At 37.2% G+C, this 23,777-nt stretch overlaps 1 protein-coding gene across 4 annotated transcripts in view; it reads left to right on the top strand.

Moving 5' to 3' along the window:
• SLC25A21 (solute carrier family 25 member 21) overlaps positions 1–23,777 on the top strand; it is a 235,988-nt gene that overhangs the window by 21,372 nt on the left and 190,839 nt on the right. The window contains exon 2 of one of the 4 annotated variants that reach the window (XM_074542662.1): positions 14,212–14,311. The exons of 2 other annotated variants lie outside the window; for them this stretch is intronic. The gene's annotated coding sequence lies outside the window, so the exon portion shown is untranslated. Of the gene's footprint in view, positions 1–13,643; positions 14,312–23,777 lie in introns of those variants that run through there. One more of the 4 variants, XM_026792658.2, reaches the window with a different exon arrangement.

Genomic DNA, 23,777 nt, shown 5'->3' on the forward strand with positions numbered 1-23,777 from the left:
TTAAGGCTTATTTTAGCTTAAATATGAAATATTTTCAGCTATTTAAAATAATATTTGATTATTCATTTCCTTGCTAAGCCTCCTCCCATACTAAGTGCCTTAGTAATATCTTGTATAGAAAAGAGGAAGATGTGAATAATGTGTCCTCCAAATGTACTTTGTCAATTTCTATTTACTGTTGATATGACCTGACTATTGAGTGGCTACATTGATGTTATGGTGCGACTTGGCCACTCTGTGTTGGTTTCTTTAATAGAAGGGTCCAAGTTTTTAATGTTGGAGGCAAAAAAATTGCCATCCTGCAGCTGATGGAGTTTTTCTCATGATACTGTATCATTCTTTTTCCATAAGCAAAAGTATGTACAGACAACTCTTGTGAATTTCTGTAAGCAGAGATGCAATGTTTCCATGTAATACAAGTACTAAATATTAGGAGACCAAGGGAAGGTGAGGATTAGTCAACAAAATGTGGATATGTGTAACCTTGATTGTTTAAAGTTCTTTTCTTTTAAAATACAGTGCCTGTTTACATCACTAATACATTTTAATTGTTTCCATCTTTCAAAATATGTCTAGCAAGTTCAGTTTCTAGTTGTTGTTATACAAATAAACTGGTATTAGAGGCATTGCTTTCTTCCTTTCAAACATGCTTTCAAATTAGGGCTTAATGTGGTTTGAAGATTTTGCCAACATACTCTTCCAGATCCTTCTCTTATAAGAGTGTGGTTGATTACATCTATCTTTCTTCTTTGGTTTACAAATGCCAATATATTCCAAAGAATGCAAACCCTGGGACCATTTGTCATCACACTTTGATTGTAGTTCACTTCGTTATTGTATGTAGGAGGAAAAGCAAACAATTAGATGCCTGAACAGTGGAGGGGGGGGAGTTGGAGTGTCAGGACATGCTAAACATTCTTATTGCATTGCATACTTTAACCTCCTATTGTTTTCTCATTGCTTTTAACACTTACCTGCCTGGATGTGATAGTTTTAAATACATTTAAAAAAAAAAACAGAACTGTTTGGCTGAAATACTAAATATAAAATGTCTTGAAACAAATGGAGTCTAAGGGCCACAGACCCCTTTAGGATTAAATCCTTAAATGTGTAGGTTGCATAAATGAAGCAGAGAACTTGGTTCTCTGCTGCAATAGCATGCAGCACTTCTTAGCATGTTCTTTATAGATTTAGTCTCAAAGCAGCAGTTTTAGACCTTGAAAGTGTCACAGGTGGTCTGGTGAGTAAAGCAACATTAAGAGCAGGATAAATGCCCATTCCTCTGCTAATAGTGAAAAAAAGCTCAAACAAAACAGTAATCTCAAGCTGAGTCAAATATAGCATTTCACTGGTACTTCCTTCTGTTCTCAGGTGCACATCCTGAAACAAGTGACTTGCTGTAGTCACTAAAATAGGCTGTAAAGCAGCATAAAGTATTACATCTTTCCTTTTGATGGGCATTTTCAAAAATACACTTTGACTAACGTGTAAACCAAAAGAACTGTGAGCTCTGCCCACTAAAAATAGCCAAGGTGACAATTCCAGAAGAAAATATGTTAAGTCATGGTGATGAGAGGTACATACTCCGCAGAAGAGCAGAACTGAAGACCCAGCTCTTCTCAGACACTTTGAGTGTTTTTAGGCTAACAATTACTTCCATTTCAGAGTTAAGGCTTCAAGAGTGTTGTTTTCCACTTAATCTGCCTCAGGTCTTCTTATTATTAGAACCTTAAGTAGTGAAAAGAGCTTGCTGGAGCCTGTGCACTGGTCCATTTTTTCATCTTTTTTTTCTGCCAGTGGTCTGTAATTTTGCATTCCAGTGACTTTGGGAACTGTTTTCTTAATTGGACCATGTGGAAATAAAGGGTATCAGGGCTGTTGAGTGGCTTTTTTTGATCTTTAAGTCCCTGCTTATATGGCAGGATTTAAATGAGAAAGATGTCTGAGACAAAATAAGATACATTTACTAAGAGTCCTTCTACTGCTTCATCCATCAGTCCACCTAATCTGAAAACACAAATTTCAGCATCTTGCTTTTGCTGATTCTTAGTGCCAAAAGCACCTGAAGTTCCTAGGTAGCTATATGATTCTTAAATAATAGTGTTGGATTAACCAATTTTTAAACCAGCATTCACCACCTAAACTGCTTCAGTTATCCCTGAAATGAACCACCACATGCATGCAAAGATCTGTTAATAGCCAGTTTACAGGCTTAGAAGCAAAAACTGTGGATTGAATTCGAGTCTCCCTTTTGATACACAAAGCTGCAAGAGTCCATTGGTACCAGTATAGGGTCTGAAATTTTAGGAACAATCATTGAATCATTTGACACTTTGGTTTGATGCAGCACTTAGGTGAAGTTGGCAGGAAGAATCCCCTTTGATTCCATATCCACTAGATAGCCTTTTAGCACATGAGCTGAAATTTCTTTTGTCCAAAGAACATCTATCAGCTGGGGTGGATTTATAAGTGGGCTCTGACTGAGCTCATCTTCCCTGCTCTCATTGAGCTGCAGTTTTCTTTTTAAAATGCAAAACCGAGTGATTTTTAGTCCAGAAGCTGGCCTGAGGCCTGCTTTGCCATGCATGGCTTTTCCAAAAATGGGGGGGAAAAGGACACTTTTTCAAGTTATTTAGGTCCAACTAGGGAGCTCAAGTGCCCTGAGAATTGGGATTCTCATAGCTGGGAAAGCATTTGCACAAGTTGTCATTTCTCTGTTCCTGTCCCCGTTTTTGGCAGCTCTGCAATTCCTGACCAAAGAGCAGGAATGCTCTGGCAGCTCTTAGGATTCTCCTGATGCTTCTGTTAGCTACAGCGCTTCCACCTGTTGTCCTCAGAGGCTCAGGCGACATGAAAGGCATAGATTTTCAGCTCTGGATTGCCTCATTAGGATTAAGAGGGAAAAAAATGGTTTTTTTCTAATTTGAGTTTTTATTCTGAATTATGCATTAGGGACTGTACTAAAGCAAATCTAAGAGATGATGGGAAAATATCTTGGATTATTTATTTTATGACCCCTTTGCAATTACCCTTCTCAGAAAAGATGTATATTAAAGAAGCACAGCAAAATTGTGCACTACTGAATGAAACAAGTAGTCTCCCTTTACATATCTTGAGACTTATCGTCCAAGGCTGGGCTTTTTTTTTTTTTTTTTGTCTTTTTGTCTTTTTTATATGTATCTTTGAAGCTTTGTTTTTAAATCAGTAGCAGTTGTCTTCTCAGTTTTCTTCCCTAGGTCAATTCGAAGTCTTGTTTTCGTCTACTTTTTGATTTTTAAAGCTGTTAGAATGCAATTACTTATTACATGCTTTGGAGATACAATTCCTGCTGTTGTGGACTCTTCTTATGATTAGGAGTAGCTCAAATTAAAAAAAAATTGCATGTTGTTCACTCCATTTCTCACTTAAGAGTTTTTTCTTGAAGTCACTTAACTGAGATCAAAATCCCAGTCAGAACAGGGGGATACAGAAATAGATGGCTTCTGCTCTACTGACTCAATCATTTGTTTTTTTTTATTTTGCTCAAATTTTTAGAGTGAAATTGATAAATTACAGTACCTTTTAGTATCTATTATGATAAGCCTTATTGGGCCTGCTTTAGGCATTGTTTGTTACTGAATAATTGGTTATGGAGTAAAAGTAGTACATACATGTGGGAAGAAGAGCTGAAATTGAAACATGGTACTTGAAGAATTACTTTTGATATCACTTTCAAGCAGTGAGATCAAAGCTGTGAAAGAAGGAAGCGGGGAAAAGCCTTTATCATCTGCGTTCTTTAAGAGTTCATTAGAATAGAATAGAAGGAATTATCCTGTTTGACCAGAAAAATTATCTGTTGCATGATTTCTAGTTCAGTTTCTACGTATCACACAAAGTGAATTCCCACTCTTAACCATTCAGGCGTAGGTGTGCACCAACATAATGAAACCCCAGCTAAACAGCAGTAGTAAATTATTAAAAGTATATTTCTTTAAAATGTTTGACTATTGAGAAGATGTAGCATATGGGTGTGAGAAGATCATTGGATTTTGACTCTATTTTTTCACTTCAGTGACATTGTGAGTTAGGTGAGATAAGGTGAAGTTTTCCACTGTAGCCATATAGATTTTGCAAAGGCAAAACCGACTGCTTTGTTTGGGTATGCCCCTGTGTTATCTGGCTCTGGCATGTCTTGGATCAACAGGTGAAAAAAAGCTTAAAAATCCATATATGACAGGAGTGTCAGATAAAATGTTAAGAGCATCCAGTCCTTTTGTGACTAGATGTTCTTTTCATATCAAAATTTAACTTATGTATTTTAGGAATTGCAGGATAAGATATGTGTGATTTTGTACATCTGGGCAATATGTTTAATACAGAGAATGTTAAGCTTTTGTCCACATAGTGTGAAAATAAAATGCACGGTATGGTTCACAGGAATCAGACTTACTGGTAGCACACTTTCAGAGCATAGAAGATGTTCTGCAGCAGCACAGCTTGAGGTTCTGCTTTGAGAGACTATAGTTAACTTTGCTGTTATTGGTTGACCCGGCTTTTCTACCTTTGCAGCATCAGATCTTTGTAAATGGGCAGTGAAATCATAAATAACTTGAAAACTTAATCTGTTGTGCTGTGTTGTTTCTTCACTTTTTTAATATTTGTGTCGCCAAATTTTTACTTATTGGTAGAAAAATCAGACTACATAGTAGTCAGTCCTCATATCTAATTCTAGGTAGTCAAATATTTTTCTCACATGAAGGTAAATAACCACTCCTATAAGCTTAAAATTCTTGTAATAAAACGTGTAAATTTTCTTTGAAATTAAAGAGGACAAAATAAATCTTAATGTGTGTGCATTTTTTAAAGAATAACAAGTATGCAGTGCTGAATGGCTGTAACCAGTCCACAGCTGTACTGCATAATCTAAAGACAGTATATATTGGGATAGTCAAATGCAAGGTAGATGTTAAGGATTTGTTTTTTAAGTTTTCTCAAGTTTAAAGAATTTCTGCTCTGTGCATAAGTGAGAGGAAAAGGATTGACCCTGCTTTCTTCACAGAAAAAGTCTACTGAAAAGTCTGCTGGACTACTGGTATTAAAACCATTATCTGGACTCATTCCAGACCATTGCAGGTGACAAAAAAACCCATAATATGTTTTGTTTGTGTTAGCAAGGGACTGCAGGACCTGGATACTTTATTGATCAAGGTTAATTTTGAGAAATGTAAATGAGAATCAGTTGCTGTGGGATTTTAAGTATCTAATAATTTACTTCAATTATAGTGCTCTTTATAGTTATTTCATGCTCCACAATGTTTATTATAAAGCTAGCTTATATTTTTCCCATGAAAAAGACTCTCCACTGCTCAGATAAAATATCTTTGAAAACATATGTTGTTACATAAGAGCCTGTTTGTGGGAACTTCAGGGAATTTGTGCTGACTTGCTTAATCATCCTCTGGAGAGCAACAAGCCCTACTTCCTGTCTGCTTCTATTACTTGTTGCTGTGCCTTAAAAAGAGACTGCAACCAGAAAGAAAACATTTCTGAACCAACAGAAAACACTTGCAAATGAAAGAAAAAAATTAAATGACAGCTATGTGAGAGCAATTCAGTGTAAATAATAAACTAGCTCTTGAATGTTGCACATTTGATCTTTATAACGTAATGGTAAAAATACAGTGTGCAGCTTTCTCTGGCCTTCAGCATACCTCAATGAAGGTCTGATGCCAGCTTGGAAGTAATTTGACAGATGTGGATTAGTATTTATTTTGTTTGTCTCTAAGGTAGTCATGTTCACAGAATACAGCTTCTTAAAAATTAGGACAGATTTGTTGCTGTTGAGAGAACAGTTGAAACTGAGATGAAATATGTGTATTCATGTGTGTTAGATGCTCTTTAGATGCATATGTGAAAAATATCTTTTTTAATGGCTGAACCTAGAGAAAAAATAGGCCAACTGAAATATGCAGCTCCATATTTAGGTAGCATACCCATATCCAACACGCTCTTTCAACAATGTAGCAAGCAGAGCTGGTGGTTTATACCCTCTGAGACTGTCCTGTACAAAAAAAAACAAAACAAACAAACAAAAAAAACCCAAAAACAACAAAAAAAACCACCCTAACTGAAGAGCAACCCCACCTATGAAAAGCCTTTCTCATAACCAAGGGAAAACTTCTGGCTTTTGTAGGGACATTCTCCTTGCTGTGTCTGGAATGTACCTCCAGTTCCTGCTCTGATACCCAGGAAGTGTTCAGTGCTGCTCTGTCCATTTGAATCTAATTTAACGATCCTCTTTCTAGAGCAGACTAATTCATGTTTTCTTGAAGTGGATTTTGCAAACACCAGAACGGTATAGGAATTGAGTACAATCCTAAAACACTGTACTTCAGTGTGGTAAGTTAGAGGTCAGTTTTCATTAATATACATTTTCTTGAGGTTGATATATTTGATGAGATTGAGGTGCTTCTTTTGTTGGTTAACTGAAGAATGAATGAGTCACCTTAAGCCAGCCTTTTAATATCCTGGTCCTAATGAGGTTGCTGATGTGGTACTCCATCTTTCTTGACTTGTCAGAAATGTCCTGAATCCTTAATTCCCCCTGGTTTGTGTGAGGTCACCTTTCAGATTTTTCTCTGGCTTTTTTTTTGTCTAGTGTGAAGAAATGCAGATGATGGCTGAAAGAGGTTTTTAATTTGTCAGCTATAAAACCTCTCTTCATTCTCTTGTGATAAACATGAACTGCATCACCACTTCTCTGTCTCAATAAAGCCCATAGATGTGAGATCATTTCAGAGAAGATGGGCAAGAACCATGGATTAGGTGCTCACTTTCAAGTCTCACCAATCTGTTTGCATAAAGCTTCTAGAATCAGACTGTCTGGTCAGCACTAATATTTAAAAGCTTTTCGAGGTGGCTGTCATGTCATAATGCAAGATCCTTTTCTTCAGACGCCAGACATGCATGCTTGCACTGTGTTCACTCAGAAAGTGTTTTCTCTTGCTGGTAAGCAATGCATCACCATAGAGATGTTTGGGGACCTTCTGGCTCCAATCATGTTATATACTCCAGGCCTTGGAAGTTCTGTATCCAAGGGCAAATGTATGTGCAACCAGCAGTGAGGAAATTAGGAAGTTAGATGGTCCTCCTTCCTCCTCTCACCTAAGGATGAAACAAAATTAAATTCAGACAACACCTTTCTGTGCAAATAGGCAACCATGCTGATACTGCTTGATTTCATTACCTTTCTCAGAAGAAAGAGGGGAGAAAAAAAAAGGCAAGTTACAACATGTACTACAAGTGTTTCTTGCAAGACAAATTTAGAGCCAGAATGAAATAGCAAAGTAGCAAAATGAGAGAAAATTAAAGAAGAAAGGATGGGAAATTCTTAATCTTTAATCCGTGAAATTCTTATTATAAATTTTGCTGTTTAAAGGGAACCAAGGTAGTAAGTAAGAATTTTCTTACAGATTGAAAAGAAAAACAACTCAAGAAACAGTTTTTCAACACTGATTATTTGTGATATCTCTGAAATTTAAAAATTGTATTTTTTCTAAAAATAGTGGAGAATATTCCCCAGTTTTGAAGTTCTTACTGGAAAAGGCATATCCTTATAAATGCACAAAATCCCAAATGTCTGTGAGACAACAAAGTCCCAGCCAGTTTTTACTTCTTCCTTTTACCAGATAATGAGTGTATTAACAAACTGATGGAAAAGTCTTAGTTTTAGCACAAAAGCTTTTAGTCAGGTATGCAGTTGGGACAAATTTAGTTCCTTTTGCATGTTGGAGAAAGAAAAGGAAGTCTATTTCATTATCATTTTGACTTCCAAAGTAGCACATGTGTTGCTGTGTTCAGGAAGTATTCAGCTCTGGAAATCTTCCTGTTTTCCTTTAGCTTAGAGCTGTCCCTTTGTTCGTGGCATCTGTGGAGGATTTTGAGTTAAAACCAGGAGTGACAGCAGCACTTCCCTCTATGGCCTTTTCAGAGCATCACCTTTGCAGCTTGATTTAAGCTATTGTCATAGCTGACAGTGGCATAGCTGCTGCCTTCTGCAAGCTCACAGGAACATACAAAATATGTAATTCTAAAAGAAACCCCAAATGAAATCTGAGATTCAAGTTCTACCTAAGCAATAGTTTTAAGTAGCTCCATTTCTAGGTGTAGGGTGCTAATTGGGTGGTATTGATATTATACTAAATGAACATGCATCATTGAAGTCTATTGTTGCATTGCTTTGTTTAAAATATGTAGTGCTTTGCCAGCAGCAGCATGCTGATGGAAAACTGTCACAACAGCGATCAGTACAATCTGGGAGTTAAATTTGACTGAAACATATGTCTTCAATTTTAATAGCTCAACTTCCCAGATGCCCTAGAGGAGAATATTGCCTGAGAAGGAGCTTTTCATGTAAGAATAATTTGTGTTAAGTAGCTCAGTGATCTGTTTGTTAGGTTAGAGCTGACAGTTTGTTTATATTTCTAAAGGGGTATGATGAATGGGGGAGAAGTTGATGCTAATTAGCCTAAATTGTTCCTAAGAATGCAGAGCACTTTGCCAGTTTCATTGTTTCTGTTTCTTTGCACATTTTCAATAATTGAATAGAGCTCAAACCATTCATCATAATTTTAGGTAAGATGGAAATAAATGAATATAGCACAGGTTAGTCTGTGTGATGGAAGATGTCACTTTAGAGGTCAATTAGATAAGACATCAGACTAGGACTAATGTAGCATTTTCTAGCCTGTTTCTATGAATATAGCAATGTGACTCATTTTAGATAAAAGAATAATTCTCTTGACATTATACTAGTATTAACTATTTCTTTCAATGCTTCTTTGTCTCATCAGCATGAAGTTCTTATCTTAACTTTCAGCTGTTACCTCTGACACTTCATATGACAAAACATGCTACTTTTCTGTTTACTCTATGTCAGATACCATAAATCTAAAAAACCTGCTTTTGTGATGCCAAAAATATTGGTCAGGTGTGATATGCAGAAGGTGTTAGGAAAAGGGGATAAAATGAATCAGAAGCTATACAAATGTAACAGCAGAAAAGCTCTTATTATTGTTTTACTTCAGCATGCTGTACAACTCATTGTTTTTAGGTTTTGGTAACGTAATTCTGCTCAAATGCGAAACATCCTATTCATACACAAAACAATAATTTTATAAGAATGTGTATTTGTATCAAACATTTCCTTGATAAATTGAAGTTAGGTTTGGGGGATGGGGACTTGGAATGTTCTGTTTTCAGTCCTTATACAAGACCATTCTTTTTTAATTTATGCACATATAATACCACAGGAAGAGATGGTATAAATTTGTGGACTGTGGAGAATGAGTGAGCATTTTTGAATCAGGATCTTTAAAAGGGGTGAAATTTGAGTATGATTAAGTTAGGAAAAAGGCTCGCTTACGGCGGAAGTCAGAGACTCTGTATACATTATAGGCATGTCATGGCTTTTAAAAAGTTATGTTAGACTTCTATACAAATTGCAAAGGAATTTGTATAACCCCAAACAAAATTCTGTGTGGCTCTGAATTCTTGCAAAAGTACAAAATAAGGTAAAAAAGAGTGAAATAATAATAGTAGTTAGTATTCCGGTCAGGAGTGAGTGTTGCTGTAGGGCAGGCTGCATGGGTGTTTCGTTGGTCACTAATTTTCTTGGAAGGAAATGATCCCATGGCTTATGCTATCCGCGTTTGTGCATATTTGCCCTATAATTGGCATTTATTATGGGGACTTTTGGTTTGATGGATGACTGTCAGGGTATTGCCTGCTAGCTTTGATGCGGATTGCTTTTGCATGAGGTTTTTTTACATTAACTCGTTAGAAACTCTGCTCTGCTTCAACATTCTCTTTATTTACCTTCTGAAAACGTGATACTTTTCAGCCTGAGTTTCAAGGGACTTAGTGTGGTTGTATTTGTGTACCAGTGTTTTAATTTGGACAGATGAAAAAGATACATAGCAGAAAAATATTAAATTTTCAACCTGTGAATCTTAAAACTTATAAATGTTTCAGCTTAATTACCTATCTTTGAAATGCTAAGCTGCTAGCAAAATATCTTTGGTTTATAGCATTGACTTCTGTGTTCCTGAATTTTTTTAAAGGGAAAAAAGGCTAGCAAAATCCAGTCCCATAAAAGCAGCAGGTATAGTAATATTTTCACAGCAGGTCGATATTCAATGAATGTTCAATAAATCCAGGATTGGTGTCTGAGACATATTAGTGGTTTCTTCAAGGCTGGATTGATTTGGTCTGTTCCTGTAATGTATCTGGGACATAGGACTGTTAATTAGATTAATTAGCTATAGCGTGATTTATAAGGCAGTTATAATAAAACTATGGTTACCAATGTATTTAATCGCATTGCCGTGTTTTGATTTGACATTTAGAAAAGCATACAAAAGAAGTGGAAGTTGTGCATACTGACCCTGCCACTTTGAGCGTTCCTTTAATAAAACATTTTCTCTACAAGTAGCTGTGCAAAGGAGAACTACATCTTGCTGCATGCACTAAGCAATGCTTCCCTGAGCATGAGGAACTAATTGGAATGTTCAGCAGGTTAAATTCTTCCTCTGAGTTCACACTGCAAGAAGAAAATTTGATGGAAAACTTCCTACTTTTTTACATTTTCATTGTTTACTGCCTTGATGTTTCAATAAGGCATTACAGATCTTGTGCTTGCCACCCAAAAAGAAAAAGGCAAATTTTTTTTTGCAAATTCCTGACTTATTTTCCTGTTTTCAGTTGATGCATGTGTGACACATTTCTTACAAGGCATAGTAAATGTAGACTAAAACTAATATTGAGTGCAATTCTATACAGTTTGGATCTGAAGGTTTGAAGCAGACAATTGACAGAGTAGCTTTTCTGCAGTGCAAGATATTTGTGAAGGATCTGAAATTTATTTGCATTTATCCCAAAATGAAATTATGGATTTACTTATTCCCAGTCCTGTATATTACTTGTGCATGTTTTTAACTTACATGAATGGATTCTCTGGACCATCTGACTTGCTGAAGTCCAAGCATTTGTTTAGGGGTTTGCAAACTCACAGCTCTTTGGCTTGTACATTCAGTTGCTGTAATTAGCTGTAGCTGTCTGAAGTCTGGGACTTTTCTGTTAATTACGACTAATCTTGACCTTTTATGTCATGAGGAACTAATTTCTATTTCTGGCAGTAATACTTCAACGAGTATAATAAAGAATCTATTAACCAAATATAATCCTATTCTTATGAATTTGTAAATTAAAAGGCCTATTAACCTCACTGAACTGGAAAAAAGTTCATTGGCAGTGTTTGAAAAGTTCAGCTCTCTTATTTATTTTTAATGGCTTGATGTAGTACCCATAAGATATCAATGCCAGACAAAAATGAAACTAAGTGACCAAATATTTTGTTTATTTAATTTAAAAAATTAATTCTGTCTTTTATCCATGTGTGGCAGGGGGTAGGGAATAGGGAGCAACAGATTTGGCTGAAGAACATTTACTCATGATTTAAGCTTTTGAGTTGAAGCTGAGAGAAGCCCCAAAGACAGATCTGAGTGTGAATTATTAATGTTTCTGTTACTGTGATACCAGTGTAAGAGAAACGAGGCTTATAGAAACATCAAGTGTGAGCATGGAAAGCAATCAGTTGCTTATTCTGAGTAAAATCTGAGTGAAAGAACAAGCTTATGCTTGTTCTGAGTAAAAACTGAGCTTTGAGTTTTACCAACAAAGAATTTGAGTAACACAAAATCAGAGTTGTTGCTATCCAGAGAATTTTGTTTTCACTGAAAGGATGATCAGGTGCTTAATTCTTGAACTCAGCCAGCCACAAGTAGTCGGTGACAGCAGTGATCAGCCATCCCTTTTCTTACACACAATGAAAAAACAAATGATGGAGGCTATGTAGTTTGTTCACATACATTTACATGGCTTATTTACTACAGAGGATTGTCTAATAAGAAATGAAGAGGACTGAAAGTTGGAGTTTGTCTTCTCTTGCTAGTTCAGGTGCTCTTCTGCTCTGTATCTTTTAGCATATTTACAGCCAGTTAGAATGGGACATTGGGTACAGGTGGGAGAGAAAGAAGGTTTTAGGAGAGCAATACCATAGAAAAACTGGTTTGTTTCTACTGTAAAGCATTTTTCAAGACGATCACAAAGATCATGAGGTTTTTAAAAGGTATATTCCGCAAATTGTCTGGTAGAGAAGTTTCTTATGGTTGATCATTACACCCTTTAATGAAGTCAAAGTTTTTTCAAAGCTGAGTTAAACTGTGCTCTACATCTTACTCTTTACCTACCATCTCTTAGCCACTACGTTTGTCTACACTGTTCTGCTGGATGCAACGTTTTTGTCAGCTCCCACCTTTCTCACTCTTCTCTGCATGGACCAATGCAGAGAGTGGTTCCTGTGGACAGGTGACGAAAAGCAGAGGTGTGCTTTTGGCAATGAGCAGCTGAGGTTGAGATCCAGGAATCTTTAATGGCAGCTCCAGCTGCCATGCCCCCAGAGATGCATAGCACAAGGAGGCCTCATCATACACTGGAGCAGTAACACTTTTGAGCTGTGCCCATTAGTGTCACTTAAGCTTAGAACTCAATAATTTATGGTCAAGTTATGGTCAGGTTAATTTATGGTCAGGTTAATTTAACCCCAAATTATCTCCATTCCTTAAGCCTTTTGAGTTATATTCCTGCCTGTGAAAGTCCACACCTTTAGTTTACTTGAGGAACAAGAAGGCTGATTAATGCTATCAAAGGACAGTGAGTTTTTAAAGGTCCGTACTGACTCGGCTGAGTAAGCGTGTGTTTTCACTTAAACCTGGAGGATCACTGCTGTTCCTGGCAACACCTGTGGTATAGGAAGTGGAAGATGTCTAAAATATCTATTTCAGTTAATGAGTTGTTTTCTCTGCTTTAAGAAGTTTTTGCTGAGTATTTTATCACCCTGAAAAAGATAGCAAGGGACATCTTTTTAGTTACATGAAGATCAAGATGCCCTGTGGCACCACATCTTAGAGAACCAAAGTCTGTGGATACGGGGACAATAGTAGATCTTAAAACATCACATATAGAGGATGCAGAATACCAGACTTCATCTTCTTTTGTAGCTTGTAACACACCAAACTCTAGATTCTAATGTGTATTGTTCAGATGTCTTGGACAGAAAAAATAAAATATTTCTGAGAATTGAAGATTTTAATTTCGTTTTCCATATCTTCGTTTATAGAGGCCAGAGATTCCCCTGACAGTCACTAAAGGTAACAGTACTCAAATGGCAGCAACCCTCTGAAATCCCCCTTGAGGATCTGACTGTAAATTGCTGTGGGGGTCTAGGTCTCAAATCATTGTGATCCCAGGGACTTTCCCTTTAAAATTTTTTGTATTCAGGTGAATTGCTACCATGGTAATCTGGTACACCATGCACCAAAAGTGTTAAGCTTACTCATTGGTACAAGTGTGAAAATTCTGCCTGGAACTTGGCACAAATGTTGCTAAATCAACTCAAGTTTGGCAATAATTAAGCAAATACTTGTAAAATAAAACTGGAAGACATTTTTTTGCCAAAAGTGTGTTTAAATATGGTCCAAATATGTCATAGATTTGGTTGAGATTAAAGAAATCCAGTGTAAGTAAACCTTTAAATTCTATGTGAAAAAGAGAATTTAGGGTGCAGATTTAAATTGGATACAAAATCAGTTAGTATACATTAATTCAGCCTGAGATGGCCAGATCTGAGATGTCTAATTCTACCTCCACTGTAAGGAAACATGTCGCAGTCTACATTTCTCTATGTACCATGCTGCCACTGGCAAACCCCATGGTTGTTCTAGAGGTAGGTATGAAAAATAATAGTTTTAAGAGGAAAATTTAATTAAAACGGAGCCTCTTTCATTATGGAATGAGGAAAGAAGCATCAGTACTGTTTAGCTATTTACATCAGAGCAAACATGCTTTTGTTGTTTTGGGTTTTTTTTCCTAAGGACTCTGGAGAAAATCTTTCTGCCTTCACTGGCATTGCATATCAGGCAGACAGAAGCTATGTTTAGGCTAGTAGACCTGGAAGCATTTCCAAGCTCAAGGGTCTGGGCATGTCCAAGGCTGACCTCATGCTGCAGCAAAACTCAAGCAACAAACTAAGGCTTCTGCCTTGTCCTGCACCCACGTATCACAGCAGTGGGCTGAGACCCAGATTTCCACCAGCTTCTTTCTCCTGTCCCCCAGGTGCTATTGATTGATGGGAGGGAAACCTGACTGTGAGGCCAGATGGGAGCCAGACCATACCATCGTTGATCAGCCTGAGCCTGGTCATCAGGAGGCCAAGGTACACAGTCACATAAAATGCTCTGCAGTAGGCACCCAGTTTATTAAGCTAGGTGCAGCCAAAAAGTAATTCATGAGCAGGAGTAGGTTGTCTACCTCTCAGCAAGTAGAAGAAATGATTTATTATGTTGCTGTGTATTAATCAAATAGTAGATGATAGCATGTTTAAAGGCTTTACTAAATCCTTTAACAGCTTTAATTTTACATAGTGAGGGAGAATAAATAAAGCTATGTATAATAGTGCATCTTCAAACAGGTCATGGTAAGCCATTAAAAGTGATTAAGATGCATTTTTTACATCTTATTGTCTAGATTAAACCTTTTCCTGTCTATGAGAAAGGATTCACAGGGAAGAAGCCCTTTCCCTGTTGCAGGTTCTAGTCACTCCCACAAGCCAAGCCATTGGAAAGAACTGCATGTATTGCAAATAGTGCTTTCTGCAGTTTATTCCTGGCTGGGAGACAATAGTATAAATAAACAGCATTATATCTGGTTAAAAGGAGTTAGTTACATATGTATATTGGGAAATTTTAAAGATGCAGGAATTCAAGTCTTCTGAAGGGTAATTTCTAACAGGTTTCTAATGTGCTTATTAAAAATATTAAGTTATTCTAATTATTATTTGCCACTGTTAAAAGGCTGCAGAGATGTTCATATGACTGAATTTTCTTAAGTGAAAAATAGAAAATTGTGTGGGGTAAAAAAAATAATGTGAACACTTTCAAATTTGAGACCAGACAAAAAAAAAGCTACCCATTTGAAATCTGGAGAACTTTACAATGCTTCAAGTAAGTAAAAGCAGATGTTGTAAAGTTTAGAAAATCAAGACATTATTTTCCTGTTTCCACTGAATATTTCTAAACACATTATAAATAAGCTTTGAAGTAGTACGAAATACTGTGTTTGTTTTGCTGATAGCATCTATTCATAAAAAAAATTATCAGTGCTTGTTTAAGTTATGGGCTAAATGATATCTGTGTGGCTAAACAACTAGCTGTTTGTCTTGCAAATACAACGCTAAACTACTTGCTGTGTCTGAGACTTTCAAAAGCCTATCTGATTGATCTTCAGAGTTTAATTTTAAACAGATTAAATATTGCCTGTTTACAGAATGCAAAAATTAGAGTAATCTTTTGCAAGTTCTTCCAAAGAATATGATTTTCTTTTGTTGCTGTAAGTAGTTTTAAATCAAGAAATGGTTCTAAAACACTTAACTAAGTCAGTGAAACTTGTTTTGGTTGTTTGGCTCATTGTTTACTTACAGTAAATGTTCATAGGCTTTAAAAAGCAAATAAATCAATCTATATTTGTGATTGTAAAGGTGCTCATTGAAGATATTGTGTATTAAATCTTTCATGGGATTCTCTTAAGAGGAGACCACTGAACAACGGACTTGCAGAAGATTTGCCACATAGATAAAACAAAGTGTTTCCAAGTAGCAATCTTGTGTTTGGGGGATATGTGTATCAAAACAACATGGGGATAAAGGGAGACTTAATTGAATTGCATGCAATTAGTAGCCAGTCTTAATTTTAAAAACAGTCCTACATGACAGAATTGTCATTCCTTAGTTAGTGAGTCCTGAGAAGACTGGATGTTGAGAATGACAAAAGAATTAAGCAGTCTTGATATTTTTCATGCTATATTATCACACTTCTCACCGAGTGAATTCCCATTTTATAGCTCTAAGTTCCTGAGTCTAAGAGCAGAAGAAGAAATTTTAGATCATTTCGCAATTCCAGTGCAAGTTTTGTGGTAAGCAGGCAGGTACACAAATTGCAGCAAGTACTGGTTTTGAGTGGTTGATTATGTGAGAAATACATTGACTTCAAAATCTTTGGTAATTTGCTTGATTAGAGTACAGTGTCAGAAACTGTAATTATATTTCCTTACAGATTTTTGGATCTGAGATTCGAATATACTGAATGAAATGAAACAGTTTTAGCCTTTGCAAAATTTTCGTGCATATCAATTCCATTGCATTCCTGGATGACAGAAGAGGAGGCATCCATGTGGCATTCCAGGATCATGTATGCAGGTGCAAATAGCATATGCAACACACAAACAAATGCCTCTCAGTTCATTTTAGGTGGCCATATTTGTGTTAGCTGTTCTGGACTCTCTCAACAGCCCTTAGGAGTCCTTAGGTGTAATCATGGCTCAGTATAAGATACCTGTCACTGACCTGCTTTAGCAGCCTTTCTTAGGGTAAGTCAAACCATGCAAAACAGTGCTTGTTTCTCTGACTGCAAAGTGAGTCTGCTCAGTTGGTTCACAGACATCTGTGTTAGTTCAGAGGAATTTCCTTGCATGAACCTGCACTTTGAATAATGTTTCCTCTATGTATTGCCTACCTTTAAAAATTCCTCTGTTTTTGTGAGGGCAATACTACATTTTTATCACAGAAAACAGGTAAATGAAGCCATAAGAATATACACTGACAACTCAATGAATAATGGAAGAATTTTGGTGACTACGACAGTGGAAGTAAAGCTTGGCCTAAAGATGAGACAGAGGTCTGAAGTGGTGCATCTTGTCTGAATTAAGGCTCTGTCTGAACCAAAGCTGTCTCAGACCTAAATCAGTTTGGAGTTTTATGTAGTCCTGGTTCTATTAAGCAGCTCACAGATCAGTCACTGTTGACTGCTATTGTTATTGCTTCATGTATGAGGCTGTGTATTGCTGCATCAGTGAGAATGCAGTGCAGGGAACATGAAGAAATGGAATTTCTTTTCTTTCAATTCATGTAATTGTCCCATCAGTATTCTTAGAACTTGTATATGTCTGAAATCTGCATCTCAGGGCAATTGTGTTCTGTGTGCAAATTGCATTTTACTTCCTCGAATTTTTTGTTAATTCAATGATGTACTCTGAAGTCATCTATTCACCAACCTGCATGCAGCAGCAGGACCTTTCAATCAAAGCATCTCCTGCACTCCATTACTGACTTATTTCTGTTTCTGTTGATCTCTGTAGTAAAACAACCTAACTGACATTTCAGGTAGGGCAAACCATGGGAAGTCACTTTCATTTAATAGAATTGTAAATTCCTTTGCTCCATCTCTCCCTTATGTCTGTAGACTACTTGGCACTATGAACCCTGAATTTGTTTGGTTGGGTTTTTTTGGGATTTTGTTTTTGGTTGTTGGTGGCAGTGGTTTGATTAGGGATTTGGGGGGCAGGGGGAGAGCTGGGTGGGGTTATGACTTTTGGGTTGTTTGTTTGCATTTTTTACTGTAGTCTGTGGATGAATGATGAAAATAGTACAAGTTCCCAGGCTGGCTGAGGACTTGAATGAAGCACAGCTAGTATCACATATGCCAACTTTCATCCATCAAAAGGTTTTAATTTGGCCTTCTGAGAAACTAAATTTTGGCTTTATAACCATAATGATTAAAAAAGTTTGAGAGGAAGAGTGTTCAAAAATTTATGGAAACCACATACTGCTAGGAAAATCTCCATCATTGTATTTTAAATTATTTTTTGAAAGTGGAAAAGTTCTAAAAGTGTTTTGTAATTTTTAATGAATAAATTCTATTAGCATTCTTTGCCTCTTCTTGCATGAATTAGTTCATTGCATTATTTACCCTTGTTTTCAGAAAAGAAGCTCAGAATTCACTTACATGTGAAGCACATATTCTTCTCATTTGTTAAAGAGTCCAATTCTCACCTTTATTCTTCTAAAAGAAATGTGAATCCATGGTTATCAATGGGTTTACAGGATGTAGTATGATTGTAGAGTTATTGCACAATCATTCATTTTAATAAAGCTGCTAAAGTATTTGGGGCTAAGATCATTGTTGCTGCATTCAGGAGTTAGGCTTCTTGAAGTGGAGGGGTCCCTGTAATCAGCCCAGATTCTGTACTCTTTGCTTTTTTTAGTACACTGTAGTAGATGTCTATAGTATCATGTATGTATCAGATATATTAATATTTGCACAGAAGATGTAATAAGCAAAGATGTCACATATAACTCATAGAGAACATACAGAATTTCTTTTTTGGCATGTTCCTTCACACTGCATCAGTTCCTTCAACAGGCCATAACATAAAACAATGTGGTGCATTCATTTTTTCTCTGCAACTGGACCTGCTGCTTGCCACTTTCCCTGAAAGCATTTACTTGTCATTCTGGACTGTTCTGGCATTACCCTTCCATGTAGCATAGTACTTTCAGCTCTTGCCTTGAAGCACATCTCTGAAAATCTTCCCTTACAGAAGGCTCTGCTATGACTTTTGAAATGCAAAGGGCTCTGCCAGAAGTAGGTACTGCGATGCATTTTTCATTACTAAAAACCAGGTCCTCCCTAAATGATAGGGTAAATTGATTAAGAATATTTTGTAACTGTCCATGTTCTTTCTTTGACTCTTAACAGGCAAAGATGAATTACTGCTCCTGGCTTAGAACATCACTGCTTTCTGTATTTTTTCATCTAATGTTTCCTATATTTCTTCGGGATATATTTTGTGTTTTTCAAGCTTGAATATTTTATTGATAAGTCCTTTCTTGCCATAAGTTTACAAACTGTTTCTTGATGTGATGCAAAGGGATTTTGTTTGTTGTAGTGACAGTATGCTGTTTTGGCACACTGTTTAGGCTGCTAGAAGAGTATTATTTAAGAAAGATGGAAAGTGGAAATTTTTGAGACATACAAGTCTTAATGGACAACAGGACAAGCAAAGTGATGGACTTGTGAGGAGGAAGATGTGTCAAAAATAAAAGTAAGAGTTTGTTTTGAAGTTTGGGGCTTACTTCTTTCTCAAAAAAGGCAAATATAATTAAATTTGGGTACATTGCAGTGATCAGTGAAGGAAATGGGCATAAGTCACAGCTGGACTGTTAACAGGGCTTTTTTTCTGTGTATTGAAGAGAACGTGGTTTTTGAACATTTGCATGGGTGTGACAACTACTTTCCTGGGCAACCTGCTCCCCCCTTGACCACCCTATCAGTGAAAAAAAAATCCTGATATTTAATCTAAACTTCCCTTGGTGCAACTTGAGCATATTTCTTCTTGTCCTCATGCTTGTTACTTGGGAGACCATCCTTCCTCCCCCTACCCCCAGCTACACCTCCCCCTACCCTACAGCTACTCCTTTCGGGTAGCTGTAGAGACTGATAAGGTCTCCCGTGAGCCTCCCTTTCTCCAAGGTGAACAAACCCAGCTCCCTCAGCCATTCCTCATAACATTTGTGCTCCAGACCCTTCCCCGTGTTCATTGCCCTTCTCTGGATGTGCCCTAGATGTCCTTTGTGTAGTGAGGAGCACAGAACTGAACACAGGATTTGATGTGGGATCTCACCAGTGTTCAGTAGAAGGGTAAATTCATAATCTTGAGCCATGAATGAAAAATTACAGAGAACCCAGAAGTGCACACTGTCCTCTAGGTAGGTCATCTGTGTTAAAAAGAAACACTTCAAACTGGCACACAATAGAATGATTCCTGGGTTTGCTCTAGTCTGCTTGGCAGGTTTAGAGGAAGGTTGTTTTTTTCACTCTGAGTGGTGCATGGAAGAAACAATAAAAATCTTAGGAAGTTCAATAACTTGCAAACTTTAGAACATTAAGTTATAATAAGGTACTTGGTAAATTTTGAAATAACATCCAGACAAAATAAGGCACTTCACAAACTTTAACTTAACAATCTTTAATCCATCCAGACAAAGTAAGGCACTTAGAAAACATGAACTTGACCAACTTTGACTTATCCAGATAATACAACAAGGCACTTACTAAAGAAGCATTGACTGAAATTTTTCAGTTTGGTTCGCAATATATTTTGAGAAGAAGTTAGGAGAAGAAAGAGCGAAAGAGAAAGAAAATGGATAAGAGTAGAAAGATATTTCCACTTGTGTATTCAGCAACAAGACTGAATTGGTGCAATTTTGATGTCCATTGGGTGATGGTCACAGTCTGCATCCATCAGGGGAGGGGGAAACCCACAAAACACAAAGTTCAATGTATTAATACATGCTTTGGATAGGTGCAAACAGTCCGATAGCTCCCATGGGAGTGAGTCTGACCATGTCTGAAGCAACACGCTGTGGATCTGTTGTGGATCATGTGCAGTCCTCTGGTGGAAGGCCCCAGACATGAGTCTGGGAGTGATTCAGGGGTCTTTGGTGGTTGATGACGTCTTTTAAGACATGACAACTGCCTTGAGTAGTGGAGCCAGTTACACCCTTCAGAAGGCATGAACACCTCCAGGCCTTCTTGTGAATGTCCCAGTACTTCTGTGGAGGGAGGTTGACACCTGAGCCACTTGTATAAGGGAGGATGTTGATATGATTAAAAATGCACTATCCTATCTCACAGGATCTGCTTCTTATTGGCCTTTTCCCTTACCGGGCTTAAGCCCCACCTTTCTGCTAAACAACGGTTGATTTGTTGTTACTGTCCTCTGGTGCTTACCCCCTCTACACCTGGGCTGTTACCCTGCACATCGTCAGCAAAGCACTCATTGCTTTTGCAAATGGCAGATTGAGGCATTAACCAGTAACATTTCAGTCTCTCACAGTCCTCAAGATAGGAAGCTCCTCAACACAATAACAATTTCAATTCTTCCATGTGTATGTACAATTTTCTTTCCACCTGCATCTTGGTGGTTTTGCATACTCACTCCAGACTTCTATTTCCTCACAACAATTAAATTTATCACTAGTTTTGAAATTAGTTTTTTTTCAAATTGATGAGTGTACAGCTGCATCATAAAATAGAGCCAGGAGCACCCTATCAATTTTGGTGTCTACTTTAAATCCTGGCCCTGGTGGTAATAGCTGCTACCACCACTGCTGGTGGTGTGAAAAAAACTCTTACCTTCAATATTTTTGTCTACTTATTTATCTTCTTCATCTGCTTGTTTGGTAAACACTATATGGAGTCTAGAAAAACTGTCATGAACATCTTGCAATTAACATAATCAGTTTATAATGCTACTTAAGAAAACCTAGCTTTACTGTAGCAGAAAACCTTAAATTCCAGCTTTCCTCCCTTAGAATTTGAAGTGGCAAAAAGTTATCTCTACAAGCAGGTAAAGTCAGTCATTAAATGTGAGACACTTCTGGCAACTGGGGTTAACTCTTTCTAAACCCAAAGAACCCTCGATTGAGGATGCTTTTCTGGTACTTCCCAGCTGTTCATATTAGCTGGACTTCAACCAATGTCTTCTGCTGAACTGGGCTAGAAGGAGAGGGGAGAGAGTTTTGTGAGGCCCACCTCTTTACCAGGGCTCATCCTAAATGTATGTGTGTACTACATGGTGCTGACAAGCTCTTCATCCATGGAAGGGAAACTTCCAGTCCTGACTGCCTTGGCATATAGATGCCATAGCATTTCATCACAACTAAAAGAGCACCATATGGGTTTATTTCTGTGTGGGCGTCAAATGGTGATAGGGCTGTAACGTTGTAGACTAATTAGGGTTTTTGAGGAAGAGACAGACTTCAGCACTTCTTGGGCAGTTCTAATAAATTAATAAATTTAATTAAATTTGTTCCATTTTCCAGCAAGCCATTTAAATGGGGGCCCATATTTCTGGCTATGAATTGTGTGAGGGAACTGATATTGTAATCCATATATATATATATATATATATATATATATGTTTTGCTAACTATATGTGATACAGAAAAGAGGATCAAACAATTATACCTGTCATCTAGTAGATGAAATTGTAATGTATGTTCAGTTTTGTTGCTGCAGGGAAATGATGCACTAATAAACCCAGTGTTCTCAGGCAGCTATTTTAATGACCAAGCATCGAGTCTCCTGATTTTATTCAGCTTTCTAGCTTGTTGTCTGGGGACATTCAGCATATTAAAGATACAGGCAATTCCATTGAAGTTGTTCTGGTTATCTTGTGAGACCAAAAAAAGGATACATTTCTGGTTGTTTGCTGAGTAGATATGCAGTATTTTGTACTAAAGATATGAGATGACTTTTTGCATGAAGATATTTCTTTGCTGTAGTATTGGGGATCACAAAGGAAAATATAACTGAGATAATGACAAATCATTCAGCAGAGTAGGATGGTGTTTTCCAATCAAAAGTGGTAGAAAGCTTTACCTAAAAAACCTGTGATGTAAGAGCTGCGAACCTGGGAGGAGTCATAGAATCATATCTGAGCTATTTGACCAGACAAATGGGTCATATTGTGACTCACACTTAGTCTGAGAGCTGACATTTGCCTAGCTTACTTTGCCAGTTATTGAGGACCCTTTTTTTGGGCACGGGGATAAAGTTGGAAAGGGAGGATGAGGGGTAAGGGGCATGTGTCTGTGTTCATTTGGGGATTTTCTTTGTGGTTTGTGGTTTTGAGGGTTTTATTTAGTAGAATTCCTGCCCATATCCTTTCTACACATGCTGTAGATTTTTTGTAAAATCTAGGATTTCTTGGACCATTTGTTTGTACCACATCCCTGTGTTGCTATGCATTTTCTTTCTGACTACATTGGCTAGGGGAACAACATTCATTCTTAGTTGCCAAAGCTTTTATATATGCCACATGTGCAATGGTGATACCAATATGACAAACTGCAGATTCATCTGATAAATTGTATTTACTTCCACCTTTGACCACCTCACCTGCTTTCTGCCACTAATCTGTCTCCACTGGGATTGCTTCCACATTCCAAACATTGGAGCAGCTTCAAACATCTGCTAATTTAAAACTGAAAAAAAAAGAAGAAACAAAACAAAACAAAAAAAGAAATCAACCTGCCAAAGAAAAATTTCCTGCCTTTCTACTAGCCAATGAATTACTCTCTGCCTTTAAAAAATACAATGGTCTATCTTAAAACCCCCTGAACAACAGTCAGCTGTACCCCTGGCAAAATTCGGTACTCTACAAACCTTCGTATTTTGGACGCTTGTCTTCAGTAAGATATTCAACTTTAGACCTGGATAGTTTTTTTTATAAAAATCTGTTTGAAGGCAGTGAATTTCAGGTCACGTGCAAATTTAGCCTGTGTGCCTGCTGATGTTAGTAGGAATAGTGTTGGACTGCTGTGATCTTGAAAAGTCTTCAGTTGCATATGCCTTTGCTGGATGGTCTGGCCTATTGTTACCTTGTATTGAAATTATATTGGTCTCCATTATTAATTTTGCCTAAAGGGTTTATCACTATTCAGCCTGTGAAAGACTAAAATTTAATTTTAGCAGGACACTGTATTGGCAATGCTTGTATTTAAGTACCAATACCTCTATTTTGTAAATTATAGACCTGTATTTAAACTTGACATTAGACCTTTGTTTCAAAAGTACCTTCTGTAACAAGATGTTGGTTGGCTTTTGAACAACTTTCTCTGCCTAAGTCACAGGCCATTTAGTCTCTGTTAATGGCAGATTGTGGTCTTAAGGGGAACATGAAACAAGTGGCTTCACAAAGCAGTTTGATATTTGAAGCTGCATTTAAAAACAGATTTTATGAACTGCTTGGTTAATGCTACTGAGGAGAACAGCTAAACATGA

This window comes from Zonotrichia albicollis, chromosome 6 (genome assembly GCF_047830755.1).
Source record: "Zonotrichia albicollis isolate bZonAlb1 chromosome 6, bZonAlb1.hap1, whole genome shotgun sequence".
Classification (NCBI taxonomy): Eukaryota; Metazoa; Chordata; class Aves; order Passeriformes; family Passerellidae; genus Zonotrichia; species Zonotrichia albicollis.